The 24,939-nt window shown below is 40.1% G+C and overlaps 1 long non-coding RNA gene across 1 annotated transcript in view; it reads right to left on the reverse strand.

Annotated features, from left to right (window-relative positions):
* Window positions 1–765: 765 nt before the first annotated feature.
* Window positions 766–24,939, reverse strand: part of LOC132815962 (uncharacterized) — a 114,237-nt gene continuing 90,063 nt past the window's right edge. Inside the window, exon 4 of the long non-coding RNA XR_009644724.1 lies at window positions 766–932. This is a non-coding gene — a long non-coding RNA (uncharacterized LOC132815962). The remainder of the gene's footprint in view (window positions 933–24,939) is intronic.

Consider the following 24,939-nt stretch of genomic DNA (forward strand, 5'->3'; position numbering starts at 1 on the left):
TGGCCTTCCATTGAAAATATATCGCATAGGCTTAGATGAGACTAATTATCAACTTGTATTCTAATTTTTGATTTGATCAATATTAACTGCGAAGTTCCTTAAATGATCCTCATCTGTCTGGCACAGATGAATTTCAGCTGAGTGCTGAAGGGGAGAGGTCAGACAACAGGAAATTTCCCTTGTTGGGATTTATCCCATGCTTGATAGTAGGATAGACAATCTCCACACTTCAGTGCTTCTTTTTAAAAAGTTGGCCATCAGACGACCACAGAACTGCCAGATGGTCACATGAATATTTAAATTGTATAATGATTATCATAAGTATTGGCCAATTCACTAAGGGATGAGTAGGGGACGATACGCACGTTTGGCAATATGTTAGCACCACTGAGGTGTAGAAATAGTCACAAATCTATAGAACATTTTGTTTACTTGTTTAGCCTTGCACACTGTTCAGATAAACAAATGTAGTGCAATATTGCTCATTAGAATGCAGTACAACCCAGTTCCAATGTGAACCAAAATGTGACAAGTCATCACATCCAAGAACACCCTACAGTGGTTGTTGTAGCAGATGTGGAAAATAAATCAAGCTATTTGTACTGTGAAAAAATTGCCTTCACAAAATAAAACGAAAACCAAATTTATTACAAACAATTGAAATAAAGCTTAGCACAAATTCTAAAATAATGTTAAAGCATTTTCTTATATAGGATGGACATTTGATTAGACACTATTTACAGAAAATCCTTCTTGCAATGCAAAAAAATTTACCAACATGTTTTTAGCCCCTACCAAGTTGTTAATGGAAGCAGACGGAATGCAAAAGTCTCAGTACCAGTTGGATTTTCAGTTCTTGTTCCCAGTGCCAGCCGTTTCTCTGTGGCTGGTCTCGGGTTTGACGAAAGCAACATACTGCAGATGGTACAAATCTGAAAAAAAGAACACAAAAAAAAAGTGCTGCAGGCATTTCAGGCTGATGATCTTTCATTAGAACTACGTTTCACAGAGGAAAACTGCTGAATGTGAGCCTGAAAAGGTTAACATTGAGGATTGCCAATAATCACCATCCACTATGTTGATGTGATAATATGGACTTGTGCGCACTATCTTTTTTATGATCAACCTGTTCAGATAAATGGTGTGACACACCCTAGGGAATGAACTTGTATCTCCTGAATCAGAGGTAGGACCCTACCACTGTGCTGCAACAGCCCTTCCTTGTGGGCATGACAGGAGGATCTTAAAGAAATGCAACCTTACATCTGATGCACTTCAAAGTCACTGCAACAATGTCAGTTGTATCAATCTGTCCTGTTACTAGTTGCTAACGTGCAATCAGTAATATTTATTAGCTACATGAGAAGCTGTTTTAATTAGACTAGGAAATGGTTTTCCTCTACCACACAAGCTCTGTAGTTTCTCACACATAAAGAGGACATTGCCAGCAACTTCCACCATGAGCAATGTGGTGGATTAGCATTTCTGTACAACACTACCTTGGATTTTCTTGTTTGCCAACCCAAGAGGGAGACGTTTAACAGCTTAGCATCAAGCACCCAAGTAGCAGAATGGGAGACCAAAGCTCCACTGCTTCAGGCACGCCTTCAGCTTCTCACTGTCTGCTTGAGGTTGGGTGTAACCGAAAGCTGCTCTGTAAATCTCAGCCTGCCATCCTCCCCCTATAGTAGCCACGTGGCTGCTCTTAGTTTGCTCTTAGAAGTTTTCTTTCAGAGTTCTAAAGTTCCTGGTGTGAGAGACCTTCCATGTTAAAGTCCTCTTTATATTACAACGCTACCCTCTACCGCAAAGTGCTGCGCCTCCCAGGCTCAGATTCATGATCCAGCTTTGAGAATCTGCCAGCCACTCTTAGTTGGACAGGGAATTCAGCTCTGTGCCAACTGAGTTGGCTAAGTCATGAAAATCCCAAAGAATGCTGCAACTCGTGCTTCTAGCTCCAGGGGAAAGGCTTCAGATGTGCTATTTTAATGGTGATAATGGCTGTGTCATTTGGAAAAAAGGAATTGATTTGTTGGTGCGTCAATGAATTGAAGAAGGGTAATAAAGATTACTTCTGAAGTGTAATCATGCGTATAATGTAGGCAATGCAGCAGCTAATTGACATAGAAAAAAGCCTTTGGAAGTTGAGCAGATGACTCTTGTAGTGGCGTGAGGTAGTTCAATACCTGAAAGCAATTAGTGAATGGGCTTGTTGCTTGTTTATTGAAGCACATTTCGAAAATGTATCGATAAAACAGAACAAAGACAGAGAATGCTGAAAGCTCAGAATAGTTTGAGTTCATCTGCTCAATATGCTCCAATAGAGTCCTGAGGACGAGCCTCACCTTCAGCGGAGACTTTAAACTGAGCTGTCCTCCTGGATGGATGTAAATTATCCCATACAACTACCTCACAGATGGACAGGGAAGTTTTCCAGAGTGTCTTAGCCAATGTGTATCTCTCAGCCATGAACACCAAAACCAAAAGTTATGATCATATTTTTAAGTTTAGTAAGCTGCCATTTTTCCTTCATTACAACAGTGGCTAAACTACAAAAGTACAATTATTAAATTCTTTTCTAGGACAGTGATATAAGATTCAGAACCAAGGTGCTGGAAAACAGGCAGGAAGTAAAGACCCAGAAATGTAACTGTGGTCATACTAATCTGCCAAGATACAGTGATACAACAATTAACAAGTAGATATCATTTTGTCATCCTGTTACTCATTTCCTGCAGCATTCAGACAGCTCATTTCTATCATATACAGCTATACTCTGACTGTCCATGCATTCATTTACATTTTACAGCTAAAACCCTTGAAACAATAATGGTGGGAAGGCCTTTCCACAGCAAATCAATATGATACAACCTAATTACACGATACATGATCAGATACTGACAAAAGGGGTATGTGAATGTATGTGTGTGTTTGTAAATCCATTACACAACAAGGTATCATATAATGTAAGATAACTAACCAAGACTAGAGGAGGGACCAGAAGTAACACAAATTAGTTCTCTTTGAGATAATTACTTGGATATCCTTGTCCATAATTAAGGAACAAGAGAAGAAGGAGCTAGAAGTTTCATCCAACTTCAAGATTATGCCACCCTCATCTCATTATGTTTTTCCTCTTTTTTTCTCTCAACCACGAAGTTAAATGCAGAAACATGACAAAGAATGTAATACAAGCTCTGATTGTAGTTATGTCTTGCAGCCAGAATTCTAATGTATGTTCCTTTCTATCACTGTAGGCCAGGGTGAATTACCTGCCAATTCTTCCAGAGGCTGCCAACCTCTAGGAAGCCTGTGTCCCTGTCACCAGAATTTGCAAGCAACAGCACTACTCCATCAGTCCAAGGATATGAAATTCTCCAATGCCTCATCATCTGACTGACTAAAGACCTTTCATCTTAAACAAGGCATAAATCAGGAAGGAAATGAAGTACTCTCCAATTGCCTGTGAGTACAACTCCAACAGTGCCGAAGAAGCTCAACTTCATTCTGGAGAAATCAGCCTATTTGGCTAGCAACCTATTCATAATCTTAATTCTTCTCTCTGGTACTGGTCTGTTAAGGCTGCAATATGTGACATGTATCCAATACAGCAATTCATCCAAGGCGATTTTTTAACAGCATCTCTTGAAACAGTGACCTAGAAGATGAAGAGCAACATAAGCATGGGAACATCATCACTCCCAATCCACACACCACCCAGACTTCGTTGTGGCAGTATTAATATACTCCCACCTAACAGTACTAAAAGAGTAACTTCACCACACAGATGCAAGAAAATAATTTAGTACCAATTTCTAATGCGTAAACAGGAATGGACAGTAAATGTTGACTTTGCTAGTGATATCCACAGTATTAGAGAGTAAAAATAAAATTTGTGAGTTTGAGGGAATAATGAGTCATAATCTACAAGACAGAAATACAGATTTATTGTCAAATCCAATAGATCCACATGCTGCTATTCAATAATAAAAAAAACAGAACTCACAATCCAATCCCATTTTATCCTGGAATGAAGCAAAGACAGCTCAGTTGAGGGAAGTGGAAGTCTCTACAGATGTCCTTGTAGCAGACACCACAGATGTCCTCAGTCATTACTTGAGTGCTGTGTAGATACAGTTGGTGATGTAATTGCGAATGTGGCCATTCTAGCTCTTCCTGGCATACCTTCTTCCATGTCATTAAATACTGCAACTGGGACACTTTAAAAGCAAGGTTGTCATTCATTTCCCAGTGACTTGCCAAGGCAGCACATATTCGAGTTTGCAGTTCGATGTTTTGTAACTCCCTGTGCTGCAATAGGAATTAGAATGGCAACAGCCTTTTTTATATCCTTACTGGTTTTTACTACTTTTCGGTTCCATTACATTTTTCTAAAAGATTTTCCAGTGATCTTTTACATACAATACTTGGCAATTTTTCTTCCTAAGTAAACATTTTCTGTAGCCTCTGAATCCAAAACAAGGGACTCCAAAAACACCTGAGAACAAAGGCACTAAAAAACCACTAAAGAAAATTAAAATCAAAGGATCAAATAGCCTGTGTCCTTTGAAGTGCTCCTTTGAGTTTGAAGCTGCCCTTTTCACACAGTTCAAATGGGGAAAAGGGTAATCACCCGAAGGGTAATTTGAATGCATATAAGTACTTATATGAATCCCTTGTACAGACTATGTGAGATAATTTTCAGCTGGCTGGAAGAACATGCACAGCTTGAACTGAATAGGAATCTGCCAGCTCTCTCTCTGATCTGAACATAAAATGGCAGTAAAGCGACAATTGGCAGTTATTGGATGGTTGGATCCAATTAATTTTTGCCATGTTCCCATTTCAGATATTTTTTGATATCCATATTCCGCAGTGAGCAGGGCTAAATGGAATATATTAATTCAGCAGGAGGACAGCAACATGTTTTGACAGCGGTCGTTCTTGTACAAGAGGAATGAGATCAATCCAAGGACAGGAGTTTTGGAAACAATTTAGGTTGATCCCCATTTCAGTTCAATCTCCTGAGGCTCACCCTAAAATCTAATTGACCAGATAGACCGAGTCCAGCTGCTCTGTGGTCAACAATCACAGGCATTTCGCATGAAATTAAAGTCTGATTGCTGGATAAATTTAAATAATAATTAATTTAACTTCCATCAGACAAAGTGGTTTTCTGTATTTTAATGCAGTGTTGCTTTACTGCCTGGTCACCTAGTAAAGCTGTGATCTTTTGAATTTATTCATTGTATTTAAGAAAGTAATGTTAAATGCTTTATCAGAAGAGTTTAACAGTATTAATCTTCTTGCATTGTGTGCCAGCTAGGGGGACATCTTGCCAATCTCTTTGTTGTCCAACTCAACTCTTACACTACTGGACCCACAGACACTGGCCAGCAGATGAGTCCTCAACCTTCCCTCTAGCTCCCTCCTAGTTTGGTTGTGAACATGGTCCTTGCAATCCATGAACCCATTGTGGATGACGGCATTAACACATCAGGGCCTTAGTAGAAACTTGGTCTATGGGAAATGATACTTCTCCCTGAAAGAAGCTTCCCACCTGGCTCCATCATCTATCACTTACACTTTCATGTCAGTCACATGGGCATTGTGGCACTTGATACCACTTGGCCTGATACTACTTTAGCACTTTCTTCTCTTTTGAGCATCTCAAACTTCACTGCTCTTCCCTCCTCTTGTTATGATTATCATTTTCTGCCATAAATGATTTGGATGCGAGCATAAGAGGTACAGTTAGTAAGTTTGCAGATGACACCAAAATTGGAGGTGTAGTGGACAGCGAAGAGGATTACCTCAGATTACAACAGGATCTGGACCAGATGGGCCAATGGGCTGAGAAGTGGCAAATGAAGTTTAATTCAGATAAATGCGAAGTGCTGCATTTTGGGAAAGCAAATCTTAGCAGGACTTCTACACTTAATGGTAAGGTCCTAGGAAGTGTTGCTGAACAAAGAGACCTTGGAGTGCAGGTTCATAGCTCTTTGAAAGTGGAGTCGCAGGTAGATAGGATAGTGAAGAAGGCATTTGGTATGCTTTCCTTTATTGGTTAGAGTATTGAGTACAGGAGTTGGGAGGTTATGTTGTGGCTGTACAGGACATTGATTAGGCCACTATTGGAATATTGCGTGCAACTCTGGTCTCCTTGCTATTGGAAAGATGTTGTGAAATTTGAAAAGGGTTCAGAAAAGATTTACAAGGATATTGCCAGGGTTGGAGGATCTGAGCTACAGGGGGAGGCTGAACAGGATGGGGCTGTTTTCCCTGGAGTGTCGGAGACTGAGGGATGACCTTATAAAGGTTTACAAAATTATGAGGGGCATGGATAGGATAAATAGGCAGAGTCTTTTCCCTGGGGTCGGGGAGTCCAGAACGAGAGGGCATAGGTTTAGGGTGAGAGTGGAAAGATATAAAAGAGACCTAAGGGGCAACGTTTTCATGCAGAGGATGGTACATGTATAGAAAGAGATGCCAGAGAATGGGGTGGAGGCTGGTACAATTGCAACATTTAAGAGGCATTTGGATGGGTATATGAATAGGAAGGGTTTGGAGGGATATGGGCTGGGTGCTGGCAGGTGGGACTAGATTGGATTGGTCGGCATGGACGGGTTGGGCCGAAGGGTCTGTTTCCATGCTGTACATCTCTATGATTCTATTACTCTATTTCCCAAGTATTTCTCAACAAGGTATTGTTACTGCTTTCCCTTCCAAACTCAGCATGGATTGACTTCTCATTCTTTGTGATTTCAAATCAAAATTCAACATCTTTCTCTAAACTTACTGCTCCCGATCCTACCTGAAATGTATCTCCATGTAAACTCCCATCTTCACAGGCAATCATTTGCTACCTCCCACAGTCTTGTTAATCCCACCAATTCCTTATATAATCTTCTTTCATACCCAAACAAAGCACCTGTAATTTCAATTCCTGGAAAACAATTCTGCCCACCAACTCACTCACATCTGCATTTTCAAAATTCAAAATCTGTTGCCTTTGGCTCCCCATTTGTTTGACCATTTCTGCACCTACTGAATTGTTCAGCCATACTTTCAATTTCAGCTTTGATGCTCCAGTTCTCAATAACTCTCTCGCGCTCTCTCTCTCTCTCTTTCTCTCTCTCATTCATCACGGTTGTTGCTCTAGTACAGCCACTTCGCCCAAGGGATGTAGAATACATTGGCAACTGTTCTTTCCTTTGAACAAGTTGTTTCCTTCCAAATCCATGTCCACCTTTTCCAGAACCCCATGATTGAATACCTCCAAGCAGCTCCTATTGCATTAGCAAATGGTTGACCTCACCATCTTCCTCCAAAGCCTCCAGACTCTTCCATGTCTCTTTCTCGGAGAAAGTGAGGACTGCAGATGCTGGAGGGTTTATGTCCGAAACGTCGAATCTCCTGTTCCTTGGATGCTGCCTGACCTGCTGCGCTTTTCCAGCAACACATTTTCAGCTCATGTCTCTTTCTCCCCTAGATTTGACTACCTTTTTATCCAAGGACTTGACTACCTAGATTTAAAAGAATGTTACTGAGATTGGAGGTTTTCATTATAAGGAGAGGCTGGATAGGCTGGGTCATTTTTCAGTGGAGCTTCGGAGGCTGAGGGGTGACCTTATCGAGGTTTATAAAATCATGAGGGCATAGATAACGTGAATAGCCAAGGTCTTTACTCTGGGGTGTGGGAGTCCAAAACAACAGGGCATAAGTTTAAGGTGAATGGAGAAACTTTTCAAAGGGACTTGACGTGTAACTTTTTTATACAGAGGGTGGTGCATATATGGAATGAGCTGCCGGAGGAAGTGGTAGATACGGGTATAATACGGGTATAATATAAAGACATTTGGATGAGTACATGACTAGGAAAGGCTTAGAGGATATGGGCCAAAAGCAGGGACTAGTTCAGTTTAGGAAACTTGGTCAGAGTTGGGACAAACAGTCTGTTTCTGTGCTGTATGACTCTGTGACTACATCTTTTATCAAGATTTTGATCACTTGATCAATATCTCCTTATGTGATTCAACATCTATTTTAGTTTTAATGCATCATGGGATATTTCATTACCTTAAATGTGCTGTATGAACATAAGTTGGTTAGTTTGATTAGAGATGTTTAAAATTGTAAATGGGATGCAATAATGTGTGTAGAAAGAGTTTGTTTCCATGATCAAGGGCCTAGATATGAAATGAGGTAAGATTCAGGACACTAGAAACTTCTTTGCAGAGTTTGAGAGACTGTGCTATGCACTTCGAGAGTTAGTGATTACATATTACATTCTTCACCTGTGATTCCTTCTGGTGGCATTAATGCCAGTACACAATTCATTGCCTAATTTAGTGTTTGCAACAAAACAGGCTATTAATAGAACTCATGTAGCACTACAGTAATGTCCTTGTCTCTGAGGCAGGAAGTCCAGGCTCTAGTCCTACCTGCTCCACAGGTTATGCAGATTGATTAAAAATATCTAAAATAGGATGCTGTTTATTAGATGCTGCACTTCCTGGGCAGGTGAACATGAATTACCAACAAATGTTTGTCTTAATGCCTTCAAAGTACTGGAATGACCTGCTGTTCTTTGTAACCAATAGCAATGTGAGGTCCTGTTCATTAAATTTCAATGCACTTTGTCATATCAGAAGAACTCAGTTCAACTTTGTGCTGTAAACTACAAGCTATTGTTAAGCTTAGTGTACAATGAGATCGCAAATGAAATTCTAAACATTGTCTGTAGACCTGTCAGTGTAAGAACACTCTTAACTATGCTAACAAATTCAAGTGTTTCTAAAATACATCAGTGTCATAATTTCTAATGGCCTATCAATGGCTGAAAAATATTTGCCTGTCACATAGATAGAGCACATTTAATGGTGAACCATTCCAATTTGTATACAGAAATCTTGCAACTATTATGGTTACTTTTGGGATTGAGTTCACAACTTGCCTTGGTGGTATTTAAATACATAATCCTTATGCTGCTAATGCAATACCTTAAGCATGAGGGTAACTATTTTTGCATTAGTATGTACGAAACATATTATTGCGCTATTTGTATCTGCACTCCACAAGGAATGTTATGAGGCTGTCTAAATATGGTCTGGGAGCATCAGGGTCCTGTCCTAGCGTTATAAAGTCATAAAGCACAGAAACAGACCCTTCGGCCCAACCATTCCATGCAGAACATAATCCCAAATTAAACTAGTCCCACCTGCCTGCTCCTGGCCCATATCTTTCCAACCCTTTTCTACTCGTGTATTTGTCCAAATGTCTTTTAAATGCTGTGGTTGCCTCAGGAAATTCTTTCCACATGAGAACCACACTTTGTGCACCTTAAAAATGTGCCTCTTCATCTTGGTGGGCCTGTGGAATTCATTGCAGCAGAGTGCAGTGGAGGCCGGGACGCTCAACATCTTCAAGGCAGAGATTGATAGATTCTTGATGCCTCGAGGAATTAAGGGCCACGGGGAGAATGCGGGTAAGTGGAGTTGAAATGCCCATCAGCCATGATTGAATGGCGGAGTGGATTTGATGGGCCGAATGGCCTTGCTCCCACTCCCATGTCTTACGGTCTTATGGCCTCATGAATTCTCCCATCCTCGGGAAAAGACAATTACCACTAACTCTATCTATACCCCTCGTTATCTTGTAAACTTCTGTAAAGTCGCCTCTCAATCTCCTATGCTCCAATGAAAAAAGTCCTAGCCTATCCAGCCTTTCTTTATAACTCAAACCTCCTGTATCAAAAATGAATACTTTCAACACAGCAGCCTGGTGTGGAATCCAAACTAATAACCCCCTCCTTGATTCTATATCACTGAGACCAACTGTGGAGCTTCTCCCCACTGCCCAGCCAAGATCAACCATCTGCTTCATGAATAAACTCTGCCTCATGAATAAGAATGAGTCATCTTGGTGCAACACCATCTCCACAGTCATGGAAATACTGTGTTAAATTTCATAGCGTGTCACTCTTTGATAGTGCAATAAAACATTTCAAAATGTTTTAGACTAAGCAGGGAATAAAAATACTGGATATACAGAGCACAGAAGCAGGAATAGGTCATTCAGCTTCCTGTATTGTGGCAGATCATTGAACTCAACTCAATTTTTCTCATACTATCCCCATATGTCTTGGTATCATTACTATCTTGAAATTTTTAATATACTAATGACAGAGGTTATAGCCCTCTGAGGAAGTGAATTTCAATGATTCACCACTCTGAGTCAAGAAATACTTCCTCATCTCAATCTTAAATGGCTTGCCCTAATTCTCTGACTGTTCCCTGTTAAGAGAGAAAGAAAATAATTTAAGTGTAGCCTCTCGTAATGTGAGTAATGGGTCAGCCAAGTATACAGTGAGATCCCACAAACAGTGAAAGATACCAGACCAGCTCAGGTTATTTTTGCGATGTTGGTTGGAATAATTATTTGCCAGAACACTCCCCTATGTTTTGAACTAACATCATGGCCTCATCGTGTTAAGGTAATTAGGTAGTTAATGCTGTATTTTGTTTTCAGCAAAGAAGAATTGTGGATGAAATGTGTGCCCTGTCTAATCAGTCTGCAAAAAGTTAGGTGATTTCTGTTCGTGATCTCTTAAATGACAGAGCCAATACATCTGTGAGGTTACATAAAAATATAAATGAGCTCTCCAGGTGTAACCTGACCACCCCTTAGCAGCTCAGTGATTTAACAGACCAATGTGTTAACCAGGATGGAATATCAAACAATGAATTCCAGTGTGTTAATCTTTTACTTGAGAAGGCAGACATCAGCTTGCGTGAGGGGAGGTAGGTAAAAGCTGACAATTAATGATTTGATTTTTGTAAAGTTTTTATTTGGAAGCAGCAAGATAGATGGCAAGTTGGAGAAATCTTGTGAAGTAATGCTGAAGTGTATCAGTGAAAGAGCTGTTACCAACTGTGAAACAAAGTGAGCAGAAAACAAGAATTCAGCCAATGATAAGAGAAACAGCAGGTGAGAGTTCAAATATAAGGTCAGGCAAGATTGCTCAGGTAGGATAGAGGAAGGCAATAAAATACCTTGCAAGCGAAAACAGCATGCATCTGCTTATGTATTTTCTTTTGTCAAATATTGAAAGAAGTTAGAGCACTCAATATTTGCAATTTAGCTGGAACAGCTGAGGTGCAACAACACAAGAAAGAAGGATTTTTCGATCAGCTACATTTGGAGGACTATGATCCCAGCTGGTGTTTGTGGCTTTTGTGCTACAGCAGTTTGCTTGTAATTTTGAAGAATATTGGAAGCACATGTCCATTCGCCACGAAATGATGCAAATACAACTTAAAAGTTGGAATGGTTTGAAATGTCACAGCCATTCCTAATGGTATATTTACCAACTCCCAATTTTTGTACTTGATTATAAAAAGGGCTTCAAAGGCACAGAAAGCATAACCATAGATTCATGGGAATAATATCAGGAATAGAAACCTGTTTGGCATGTACCACCACAGCTAGCTACACCTGTTAATAAATATAATGCCAAAGACATAAATTCACAACAACTCTAAGAACCTTCATGTTCAACATTTGCAACAGAACGTGCCTATCAAGGATTGGCTTATTTAACCATCGACTAAGGTACATTGTGTTAGAACACCCGAACTGAAATTAATTTCTTTACTGCGTGTCCATTATCTTTGGCCGGGACGGGGGTGTAAAATACTGCCAATTGCCAGAACAGAACAGACTTTAGATGCTTAAAATTTCAAGTTTTTCTTTGCAGGAATGAAGAATTTTGAAAAGCAAAGGGACAAAGCTCTATAGTTTGATTATGGAGTCAGTGACGAGGGCTGTCTTTTTAGAACTGACATTGAGGACAGAGGCAATAAGTAATTTGCATACACAAAATTATTGGCGTACGGAATGGTTTGTCATGATGAATGATTGGAGTAGAGGGTCACTTTAGATATTTAAGGGCAACTGGAAACAAAGGCAGTCACAGGGAGATGAGGTGGTATTGGGTTACTGGGACGGCCTTGGATTGGTTTAGTTATAAGCCAACTTAAACTCTTCAGCTGGATATGTTTCCTGCTGCTCTGTAAATTCGGTGAGAATGACTTGACTTTGTGCAATCGTGATAACTGGGTGATTGGGAGTAAACATCCCTTTTGTACACTTCCTGATTTACTGTTTTAGTAAAGATTGTAGGGAAACTGAAAGGTAATTCTGTATTTGTTTTATTCTTTCTTTGCTGATACCATTCAGACAATCGACAGCCTTCAGATAATTATTGAGCTAACCAGTTTGCATGCACGACAAGAGCAAAACAACAGCAGCAACAGTTTTCTGAGGAGAATCCCTTTGTACTTATGTTCTTACAAAAGAATAGGAGAGACAGGGGTTCATATCAGGTTGCACTCATCATCACAAAACCTCACAGTCACAGCTACAAGGAGTGATGTTCACACCTTGATCTTTTTACTGAATAGGTGCCTAAGATGGATCCACATCATGATTTCAGTTGTGACAGAGCTTTGTCAAATTGTTCCCAAGGGGAATTGCAGGCTATCCTCCTCCAGGCACAACACTAACAGTAGCTGTCAAGGTCACAAATTTCTTCAGATTTCTTGCTTTGTGATTACTCCAGGTTGCCAATAGACACAGTAGCAAACTAAACCAGTCAGTTGTTCATGCTGGCTTTGAACAAGTCAGTGATGCCTTGCCTCCTCTAGAAAACAATAGCACCTCCTTCTGTGGTGAAGGACTGCTAGCTCATCATTTACTAAATGGTGGAGTTTCCAAACCATTGAAACATTAATAATTGCACTCATGTGACTGGACATGATCATCACATAACACTACTGCATAGAGGAATATCTAAAACATTTCATGCTGCTAATGTTCAGCATGGCAATTACGTGAGTTAATGACTGTGGAGATGACTGGAAACCATAGTTTTCACTTCAAGACAAACTACCAACAATTGACTCAACAGGGGGAGGCTACAGGGAGGCAATGGCCTACTGTCATTGTCACTGGACACAAGACCCAGGTAATGATCTGAGTTCAAATCCTGCCATTGTAGATGGTGAAATTTAAATTCAGTAAATATCTGGAATTAAGAGTCTATAATAACCAGGAATCCATTGCTAATTGTTGAAAAATCCCATCTTTTCATTAATGTCGTTTAGGGAAGAAAACTGCCATCCTTACCTAATCTGGCCTCCCTGTGACTCCAGACTCACAGCAATGTGGTTACTCTTAACTGTCCTCTGGGTAATTAGGGATGGGCAATAAATGCTAGCCTAGCCAGTCGTCACATGAATGAATAAAAAAAGGACCCTGTGTGTCTGGGTCCCAAACTTCCCTGTCACGTCCTGTCAAGCCTCACTTTAAGATGGATCTCCATTTACCTAAACTTGTGTTAGAAGGTGTTGGTTAGACAAGAGAGAAGAAGACTGCACAACTAGATGTAAAATTGATGGTTTGCCAATTTAACAATGTGACATTCTGTTGAACTGCGATATCAATTGACCTAAATTAGACTGTGCCTGTCTGGCATGCAATCCTAAAAATCAGTGCCCACCTATGATCCTTGGATCCCCCCCAATCAAACATTCTCACCACCCAAGACTTACCTGAGGCTGCGTTTGACAACATGATAACTTAAAGTTAATACTTGCATGAGATGCAAGGCACATTTTTGATTGGTTTTGGGCCAATCTGGCTGATACAGAAGATAATTATTCCTTGACAGCTATTGTTAAAGTACATCAGTAATACATTATTGGGTTAAATTTTCCCAGCGTGCCTTGCCAGATATATGGTGTTTAATATCATCACTTTTTGATATACATGATGATGGGAGAGCTTCCCCATCAGGGAAATGAACTCTGAAAAGAAACCCCTCTTCGACTCAAGAGTAAATGTTATACTGCTTTCCTGCTGGCACACAGCCTCAGAGAATTGGAAATGGAAATTGTTGCATTGGATTCGCAGATTTTGGGATCATTAAAATTAATCACCAAAAAATGAGTGCCTGCCATGAATCAGAACTGGTGACCTTTATGCTTGATTTTCTAATCCATGAACAAATGAAGGAAGTTCCAGTTCCTGTCACAAAATTTACCTTACTGTTTCAATCGGGCTTCATCATGTCAAACTTAACGGGTGAAAATTTTTCAATGTCTCAAAGTTAAAATGAATCACTTGAGATTCAAGGTTGCTGTGAATCAGGCACACTGACCTCTGTGACTTATTCCCCAGTTTGCACTCCTATCAAGCAAGACGCCACATCGGGAACATAATCTTACAAAATGTGCTCATATTTATGCACCTCATCCATAATAGACATTGTAATAAAGTTCACAGGATAAATTTGCACTATTAGCATTTCTTTCCTTTTTCACTTGTCTGAGCACAGGAACTCACAGTAGGGTCCATGTCTATGTGCAAATGCATTGATTAATACCCTATCCTGACTTCTTCACAGCAAAGAGGGATATTTGCAGCGGGTAGAGTTGTTGAAGATCAAGCCTCAATATAAAATGCACAAAGAATGGAATATCACAGCTTTAAGAGTTCTGTGTCAATTGCTTTAGGGGCCAAACATGACAAATTGCAGATAGCAACACTGCATCATCAATGCTAGCATAATTCAGTCCAGTATTAATTGCTTTTAGCAACAGAATACATATGAATTAATCAGAATGAAGGCCAGAAAAATGTATTATTGCAATTTTAATGGAACGTATACTGCAGTGTCGACAAAGGATTAGGCCAAGTATGTTACCTAAATACATTACGGTTCCCCTATGGCGACGTAATTTAAGCCCATAATAGATTTGTGCCTCTTGAACAATTTAGACCCTTGATTGATGCACTCGGTTTGAAGATAGCACAAGAGTTAATGCATGCGGAAGTCAATAAGTGGTCACCATTGTTGCCCAGAGGTCAGATGAACAGCAAGGTAATAAAATCTGAAGGGTAAATGCTTGCTTCCTTAAGAAGCTTTATTTATGGCATCCTTGCTTTTAATCTCATGCCTATTTTGATCATTTTCTTAGGGCTACTGTGAAATGCAGAGACTGTACAACACTGCGATTACACTGAACAGATTCAAGGAATTATGCATACGTTAGACTTCCAAAATTAAATAGAAATGTGGAAACGTAGAAAATAGTAGGCCATTCAGCCCTTTGAGCCTGCTCCACTATCCAATATGATCATGACTGATCATCCCACTCAGCACCATTTTCCCACCCTACATTTTGATCACTTTAGCCCAAAGAACTATATCAAACTCCTTCTCGAAAACATTTCATGTTTTGGGCTGCAACCACTTTCTGTGCCACAGAATTTCATAGGCCTACCACGCTCTGGGTGAAGAAATCGCTCCTCATCACAATACATCCTGAATGTTAGCATTCTTCCTTTATCATATGACATCCTGTATTGTTACAAACCTAATTACAGAATGACCTCAATTATCTGAATGAGATGGGCAGTGAGTATTTTGTTGGGATACCTGATCTGATCGTAAACAAAGGAAGCACTTATTGGACCTTGAGATCTTGTTCGGAAAAGCTGAAATTTGGATAATTGATGTTCGGATAACCGAGGTTGTTCTGTAGATGGTTAGGTCACAGTACTATGTGCTGTTCGGCGAATTGCCTCAATTTTGTGACAAATTGTTATCAACCCCATTCCTTCACAATGTGGTGAGCAATCTGACCATGCACATCCCAGTTTCAATATCAGCTATATTTGAAACTCCATTTGAGGGGGAGGTGTGATGACCTTGCAAGAAGAGTACAGATCCTGCTGAGTACAGAATACTGTCTGTGAGGGAGATCCAATCCTGGGGCTCCACTGTCAAATGATTCACCAGGAACTTGTCAGCAATTTGGAATCAACCTCAAGGCTGTGCCATTTATTTATCATAATTCACCAAGTCCAAAGCATTCATTCAGCTCCAGAAGTATTTGCATAATTGTACCAGCCTCCACCACTTCCTCTGGCAGCTCATTTCATACGCATACCAAGCTCTGTGTGAAAAAGTTGCCCCTTAGGTCATTTTTATATCTTTCCCCTAGTCTTTCTGTAGGTGAGACGTAGTACATAAAACTACTGGAGGAGTCAGAGGTGAACCTGAGAAGCTACACTGAGGTTAGGCTCGTGATCCAGAACCCACAAATACATGATGACAATCAGTACCTGTCAGGAACATCACGAGATAAGCTCTGTCTATCAGACTACAGAGCATTTTCCTGGGAGGAACTCATCAGTGTACGTTATTTGCCAAAACTGTGTGAGAATGTTTCAGTAGCAGTAATGGGGAGGTACTCTTAAGGTGAGGCCAATGTCTCTCAAGAGACGATTATGTTGTTATAGATGCAATGTAACTAGCTATTAAGTAATATGTAATTAATCTGTCCCTGTTCACCACAATTTCTACCAAACATTTCTGTGGGCATCTTTCCTCACATGATGTCATAAACTATTACCAGCAAAAAGATTTGGTAGTAACAAAACTACACAGAGCTTCTCAGCCCCACCACTATAATATGGTGTCAACCATGGTTGGCTGATTATTTTAATTTACGTATCCATTAAAATATCCTGCAACAATGGGCACCACGGTACTCAATGGGTACAGTCTGAAGAAATCTACAATAATCACAGCCATCCAAGGAGGAGAACAAAGAAAAACTCCAGTCAGAAAACTGAGAGATTATCTTTAAATATTCAGCAGATTAAAAGCTCCCAGAAGCCGTCAGCTTCTGACAATGAAACATCCAATACTTAAGAGTGTAGCAGAGCTAAAGACAGTCCTAAGCCTTACTGTAAGGCGAAAGCAGCCAGCAATCCTAAAGCAGCCAGAAATAGTGAACACAATATACATGAGGAGACCACTGAGAGTCTTCACCAGAGATAGAAGGCGAAAATATGAATGATGAACCTGGGTAACAGTTGGATATCAGACACCCAATGAGAGTTAATTCCTTGATGGAAAACTGAATATTTGCATGGTGGCTCAGGGGTTAGCACTACTGCATCATAGTGCCAGGAACTTGGGGTCGATTCCATCCTTGGGCGACTGTGGACTTGTGGAGTTGCACATTGTGTGGCGATTGCACATTCTCCCTGTGTCTGCATGGGTTTCCCTCAGGTGCTCTGGTTCCCTCCCACAGTCCAACAATGTTCAGGGTAAGTGGATCGGCCATGCTAAATTGCCCATAATCTGCCCAATAAGGCACAGTTCAGGAGGCCAGTCGGACACTGCTCACTTGCCTGAATGGATGCAGCTCCATCAACATTTATGAAGCTTGACACTATCCAGGCTGAAGTACATGAAGCTACGTTCATGTGATTGGCACGTCAGCTAACACTTTCAACATTCATTTTACAAGAAACTCTGCAACAATTCACTAAGGCTCCTTCAACAGCACCTTCCAAACCTGCCAACTTTTACCAACCAGACGGTCAAAGGCAACAGCTGCATAGGAACAACACCAACAATACATTCCCTGGCAAGCCACACAATCTTGACTTGGAAATATATTGCCATTCCTCCTCAGGTGCTGGGTCAAATTCCAGGAATTCCCTTCCTAACAGCACTGTGCGTTTATCTGACTCTCACAGACTGCGTTAGTTCAAAAAGGCAGCTCCCCACCACTTTCTCATGGGCAATTCAGGATAGGCAAAATACGCCAGCCCAGGTAGTGATACCAATGTCCTGTGAATGATCTTTTGAAAAAATACAGTTTGCCTGAACTGTGATGGACACAGTTATACACTAGATGTACACACATAACCGATTCTGCTGATGTTGCTTACAGTCAGTCAGGAGACTTGACATGTTATTATAATGATGCTGTAACTATGTAACTCATAATGTGCCACAAATATCACTGATTTACAGTGTCTGAATAAATCAGTGCCGAGGAACTGATTGCAATGCTCATTTTTTAAAATATAAAACTGTACATCAGCAGCCTCAATTATTCCTATATTCATAAAAAAGTAGCCTTTATTTTAGGAATAAATAAAAGCAATCCATTCAAAAACACAAGTACTCACAGCATGAAATTGGTCTTGGTATTATCCTTCAGTGGGGACTACAGGTAGCAATCAGGAACAAAGATGGCGGCAACAGCTCGCATGCAGGCTCGTGGCTTGATTGGAAAAGCATAGCAGGTCAGGCAGCATTCGAGGAACAGGAGAATCAATGTTTTGGGCATAATCCCTTCATCAGGAATGAAGCTTGTGGGCCAGGGGGCTGAGAGATAAATGGGAGGGGGAGTGGGGTGGTTGATGGTACTGGAGTTATGAAAACATTGAAAGGAAGGGATTTTCTACTGATGTTACCACATTAGAATCCAGGCTTAATCTCTATAGTAGCTCCTATTGCATTGTCAACAGAACGAGAAGCAGTCCTTATTACATTAGAAACTGATGGAACATGAAAACCAGTCGATCTTGTGTCAAGAACTTCACTGGAGACTAAACAAATGGATGCAAGTATAAAGAAAGAAGCATTAATGTTTACAGAGTGACGTGAAATGTTCACATATAAATTCATGGAACTTAATTTCCCAGTTGAGATGGACCTCAGGTCTTGAAAAATCTTGAAACCACAGAATTTCAAAAATTCTCAAATTGCTTCTACGTATACAAAGATTCAGGCTTAGGTAGGTGAAATATGGAGCATGATCCGGGGAAAATGCAGGGAATGATAGATACACCCTCGAAGGCAGCCGTGAATCAATCAGAAAAAGAGGAGATATATACTTTCAGAGATATTTACTGGCAACTGTGAACAAACTCAGATTTTGCCGCTCAAAAAATGGGCAAAAAGTGCACAGTGGTCAAACAACACTGTCTGCAATGCTGGTCAATATACAGTGCAGAGGACTAAAAGCCGAAAGGGTACAACACACAGGAACAACACTTGACAAGAATGGAAATTTATCGATGGACTATGGAATGGTTATACTGAAATCAATGCAAAGAAAAATCCTTCAGAAAGTCAAGTCGCCCTGCTACAGGAACGATGTCATTAAACTGGAAAGGTTGCCAAAAAAGGTTTACAAAGATGTTACTGAGTCTGGAAAGTTTGAGCTATAAGGAGAGGTTGGATAGGCTTGGACCTTTTTCCCTGGAGAGTAGGAGGCCAATGGGTGACTTATAGTGGTTATAAAATCATGAAAAAAAATAGATAAGGTGAATAGCCAAGGTCGTTTCCCTGGGGTAGGGGCATCCGAAAAATAGAGAGCGTAGGTTTAAAGTGAAAGGGAACTGAGGGGCAATGTTTTCACATGGTGGTGCATATTTGGAACAAGATGCCAAAGGAAGTAATTAGATTAGATTCCCAATAGTATGGAAACAGGCCCTTCGGCCCAACAAGTCTACACCAACCCTCCAGACCCATTCCCCTTCTCTATATTTACCCATAACTAATGTACCTAGCACTATGGGCAATTTAGCATGGCCAATTCACCTGACCTGCACATCTTTGGATTGTGGGAGGAAACTAAAGTACTCGGAGGAAATCCACTCAGACACGGGGAGAATGTGCAAACTCCACACAGTCTCCCGAGGCTAGAATCGAACCTGGGTCCCTGGTACTGTGAAGCAGTAGTGCTAACCACTGAGCCAACAACCACCCCTATAGGGTATTGTTGGGTACAATTACAACATTTAAAAGACATTTAGATGGATGCATGAATACAGAAAGTTCAGAGGAACATGGGCCAACACAGGCAAATGGAACTTGTTCAGTTTAGGAAACCTGGTTGGCATGGACGAATTGAACTGAAGGGCCTGTTTCCATGCTGCATGACTCCATGACAACCATGGAGTGTAGTGCAAGAGCACAACAATCAAGTTGGTAGCCAGGTGACAAATTATCCACTCTATCCTCAAAGAGACAGATAGGGCAGTGAAGAGTATGAAGTCACTGGTGCATATGGGTCCAGACTGAGAATTGGCTCTTCTCAGCTGCAGTATCATACCATTGAAAAATGGGTCCTTGCTAGCAGAAACGTTAATGGGAAGGAGTTTAAAAGAGATGTGTCCATTTTAGAATGTAACCTCAGACCAAGCACAACCTTGAAAGACCATGACAGGGTCAAGCAAACTATTTAAGGTAGAAGACAGCAGGGGTCGTACAATTCTAGATATTGAGTGTAAACTCTGTTGATATTGCACTCAGGATAGAAATTTTGCTTCAGGGACAGGCAGTAAGAAACCAAGGCATTCAAGAAACAGTTCAACTGGGATCTTATATTGTCAGAACACCTGAACGGACAGCTAGGAAAAACAGGCAAGCTTTAATTTTACTTGGTCCAAGAAATGATTCTGAGCATGATACTTCGGAAAATGAGAGAACCATCCCTACATTACATCAGACAGCATGGACTAGTTAGGTTGGTGGTTCAGTTTCCATGCTGTATGGCTCTATGAATCTGTGGTGCAACTAATCCAGACATCATGTAACACAATTATCATAGCTTTGGAGACAACAAAGCCAACTGGGATGTCCAGTCAGAGTTCCAGATCATCTTGAGATGGTGATAATATGATAACAGTGCTAATGACAAAAATGACATTCATGAATATAAAGACTTTGTATGTCAGTAAGAGTAATCTGCTAGTTTAATATAGATCAAGAAAACAGAAACTTGTGGGAGACGTGCTACAATGAGTTTTGTGTGAATCATCATAATTTAGCCGACAACATGACTCTGGCATCAGTAAGAGAGAAGACACCAGTTTAGAATGAGTATGGAAGGAGAGAGAGGTCATAGATACTACACTGGAGAGCTGGATTTGATCATTTACTATGTACATTGTAAAATCTAATTAAAAGAGTGTTGCACTACATAGAGAAATGAAGAGCCTTGCTTAGTGATAAAGAGCAACAAACAACCTCAGGGACACTCTATATACATGGAGACTCCCATGAAATACTCCAGGCTTGTATCTCAATGTGCAGGTAGCAATAGCACCTTAAAACATAAGAAAACGTAGGAATGAAATCTAGTGACAGAGCTGTGTCTCCATCATCACTGTCTTCTTGATGTTTCTCCACTGCCTGGGTAGTTTGCAGCTATAGGTGTCTGAAAGAAAAAGAGACAAGTGTGATGAGGGAACGTGGAAAAGCAACAAATGTGTGTTTAAAACAGCTGTCGCTTTTCATTTAGAACAGATTATGAAATTATGTGATTATGCGGAAGTGCGATGTGCAAAGGAGTATTAGAGATTAATGTCATTTGCATGGGGATTAGGTCATGGGGACATGCCTATCCACTCCCAGTTAGTTCCTTTTACCATCAGTTGCATGTTATTTTATCCAATGAGAGAAGAGAAAGGTGTGCAAACTATCAGGATGGTATGGCTGTCATGGTTGAAAAGCTTTTGATATATGCAAGTTCTGCAATTAGTGAATTCCCAGCAAAACTACATTCAGATTTTTGAAGCTGTTTTACATGATGCTTTTTGAAGGAGAAATGTTAAAAAATTCATGTTCTTCATCAAATATTAGCACTGGATCTTTACATTGACCCGAGGAAGAGCCTTAATTTAGCATTGCATTTAAAAGTCAGGATTTCTGTTCTAATGGTAAAGTACTATCAACTGAGTCAGTTGCGACTTGTCTACAGCAAATTTATTCTATGCAGTGATAATTTGATAGAATGCAATTAACTCCAGACAAGGACATACTGATCACAGATGATAGCCACACAATTTCCTAGTGATTTCAATAGATTAATTTCCTAATTAAATCTTCGTCAGGAAAATATAAGATGCTAAATTGCCTGTAGTGTTAGGTGAGGGGGTAAATATAGGGGTATGAGTGGGTTGCGCTTCGGCGGGTCAGTGTGGACTTGTTGGGCCAAAGGGCCTGTTTCCACACTGTAAGTAATCTAATCTAATCTAATCAAAATGCGTTAGCCCCATGTTTCAGAGCAGTGCACACTGGACATATCCACAAAGGCTGATGGTTAGGCCACAGCAAATTACCTCACCAGTGGCACCGTACATTGCTGGTTAGCTCTAAGCACTAGTCCTGACCCAAAGCCCATCAGTCACATGAAGGATGGCACAGCCAAATTGGGCCCACAAAAATAATGGCTAAGGGATTAACGTTAATGAGTGAGTAACCTGAGAGGACAGCAATCTCAAAGGGGCGATTGTAGTGACTGGCAACAGGCTGTAATTTCAATGTAGAGATGATAGGACAATTCCTACTCCACATTGAGATAAATACATTTGTAAAATATCACTTTTTATTGCAGTCCCTTTAAGGATCATTTTTAGACATGAACTAAGCAATTCTAAGTGCAGCAGCCCTAATGTGAAAAATTTGTGTTTCTGATACTGTTCAGGTATGAGATGTTTGTCTACTAACTTACACCCACACTCTAACTAGAAAATTGACAAAAACAAAATCGAACTTCAACCACAACACTCTTAACACAGCCCTACTCGCTAAGCTGTTGTCACAGAAAACCTTATGAAAGGCTGAGGCAGTATTAAAAAGAGAGGATTGTGTTTTCTTTGTTTGAATCAATTTGATATTTGATGTTAGATGTGATTCAGATGAAACTGTGGCATAAGAGATAAGCTAATAGAGTAATTTTGGTCATCTGTACAAAACAGTTTGCAAGTGGCTAAATTGTCTGCTAGTGGTGAAAACAGATTCAGGTATTACTTGAATGCCACTATTGAACTATGGGGCCAAAGTGGTACCTCATTGCAGTTTAATGGATGGACAGGAAATTGATTAGCCTCCATTTGGAGCTAGCCAGCAGATTTAGCTGACAGTCCTGGAAGATGTCAAGCTTAGACAAGCAATGGCTCACAGTATTCTCATCATTCCAGTCTCTCCCTGCTCAATGATACCCTTGCACACATTTTTGAGCCATTTCTTTGAATTTGAAACTTGTAAGTGGATTCTGACAAACACTGGAGGATCCCTATTATTATGTTCTTCTGTGAACATACCAGTCACATCACAATAATTTGTTAACAATAACCTAGGTGCTTTATTTGATGATAAGGCTATGTACAGATAATGTTAAACAGGAGACTAATGGTATGTGAGCACAGAGTTGCTGCTTCTGTAGACTGAATTCAGTGTCATGGGGCAACAATATCACACAGTGGTTCAACAGTAATGCCTGACAGTAGTTTAAGATACACAACCACAAAAGGTATATGGAATTCAAATTACAACTTCTGTTTGGACATTTAAGTGGCATTGCAAATACAAACAGACAGTGGACTGCTCACCTATTTATCAGCTTGCCTGAAAGAAGATGTGGACACCAAAAATGAACAGACATTGGCCATCAATCAGGTGCCCTCTGATTTTAAACTGCTCAATGCCTGTTTTTCAGGCAAGAAATGGATGACTAGCAATCGAAAATAACATCCAATATTTCCTCCACAGTTTATGTCTCAGTAATCAGCTGCCAATGTAAATCTCAGAGTACTATCATATCTGTCACCTCTTGCCATATATCTCCATCACTTCGATCTTCACTATTGCCTCTCAAATCAGTGTTTCACAGCAGCCCACTACATGGCAGTAAGAAAATGCTCTGAAAAGTTGAATATTCAATACATTTTGTGAAGAATAACAAATAGCTGATGATAAGTTTTAGTCAGTACATCCATCATAAAGTTCTACATATTCATAAACAACTTGAACTTTATTCTGGTATTTTGTATCATTAGAACTGCTTGACTGAGTTGTTCACTTTCAGCTGGCTGCTACTCTCTACTATCCAATGAATATTTGGATGTGAAGATCCAGTATTTGATTGCATTTACAAGACTACTTTAATGTTCATAAATGTGTAGAGAATTTCAAATTGAAGTGATACATTTCAGGTCAGTTTGGGTCAACTTGACATAGTTCAGCAACTTTATGAGACAACATGTGAAACAGCCGGCAAGAATTTGAAAAAAAAACGTCCCCTCGGTGTTCTGCTGCAAATTCTCCCCTGATCAGCACAGTGGGCTAAACCATGTGACAAGGCCCAGTGCATTTTGTTAGAGGTCATTTAAAATGTAAATTATGATCATTGACAGTTTAGTGACATGTCCATTAGCAAGAAGCATAAGTTAATGACACTCTTACGCATTTCACTTTGGATATCGAACAGCTCAATAAACTCTGAACAACAGCAAAGAGCACAGGTTGGAAACCCATCACTATGTAGTCTCTGACAGCCTGGGAAAAAAAACACTTGCATACTCAGTCATACAATCTTAACATATTAAATTTGCTTTATTCTGAATGAGGAGTTGATCTGAATTTACCTCAGTATATGAAACTATAGCACATTTTATCAAAGCATTAGCCCTGAACTGTAGAATATAGATGAGTATAATTTAGGCAGAGTTTCCAACCATCAAGTCTTATATCTCTTGTTCAATGTCTACCAAATTGTATGCTTGGGGACAGTTGCTTCTTCTACTTGCTCTTAAGAATTCTCCTCAAAATTCAAGAACAATCTGACTCAACACTCACATTGTCAGATTTACCAAGTAGGAAGAAAGAAATAAATGTTAACGGAGCTCAACAATCTATTGCTTTTGATATACTTTATTAAGTCACCACCTCCTCTCCCGTCCCACTCAGTCAGAATTCTAGTATTTACTGCAGCATTATTATTATGTACTTGGTTGTATTCTGCACACTGTGAATACATGAAACTTTCACCTTTAGACTATCTTTCCTACAGTGGCATGGTTGGGTAATGTCACTCACCTAATAATTGAGTACACTTAGCCTGACCCTCTAGGTACGTCGGTTCAAATCCCACTGAAGTAGATGGTGAAGCTTTAGTTCAAGAAATATCTAGAACTAGAAGCTTGTCTAATTCTGGCCATGAAACCTTTGTTGATTAGTGAGCCAGATAAGATTTAGTTCTGAAATCCTTAATTGGT

This window comes from Hemiscyllium ocellatum, chromosome 5 (assembly GCF_020745735.1).
Source record: "Hemiscyllium ocellatum isolate sHemOce1 chromosome 5, sHemOce1.pat.X.cur, whole genome shotgun sequence".
Classification (NCBI taxonomy): domain Eukaryota; kingdom Metazoa; phylum Chordata; class Chondrichthyes; order Orectolobiformes; family Hemiscylliidae; genus Hemiscyllium; species Hemiscyllium ocellatum.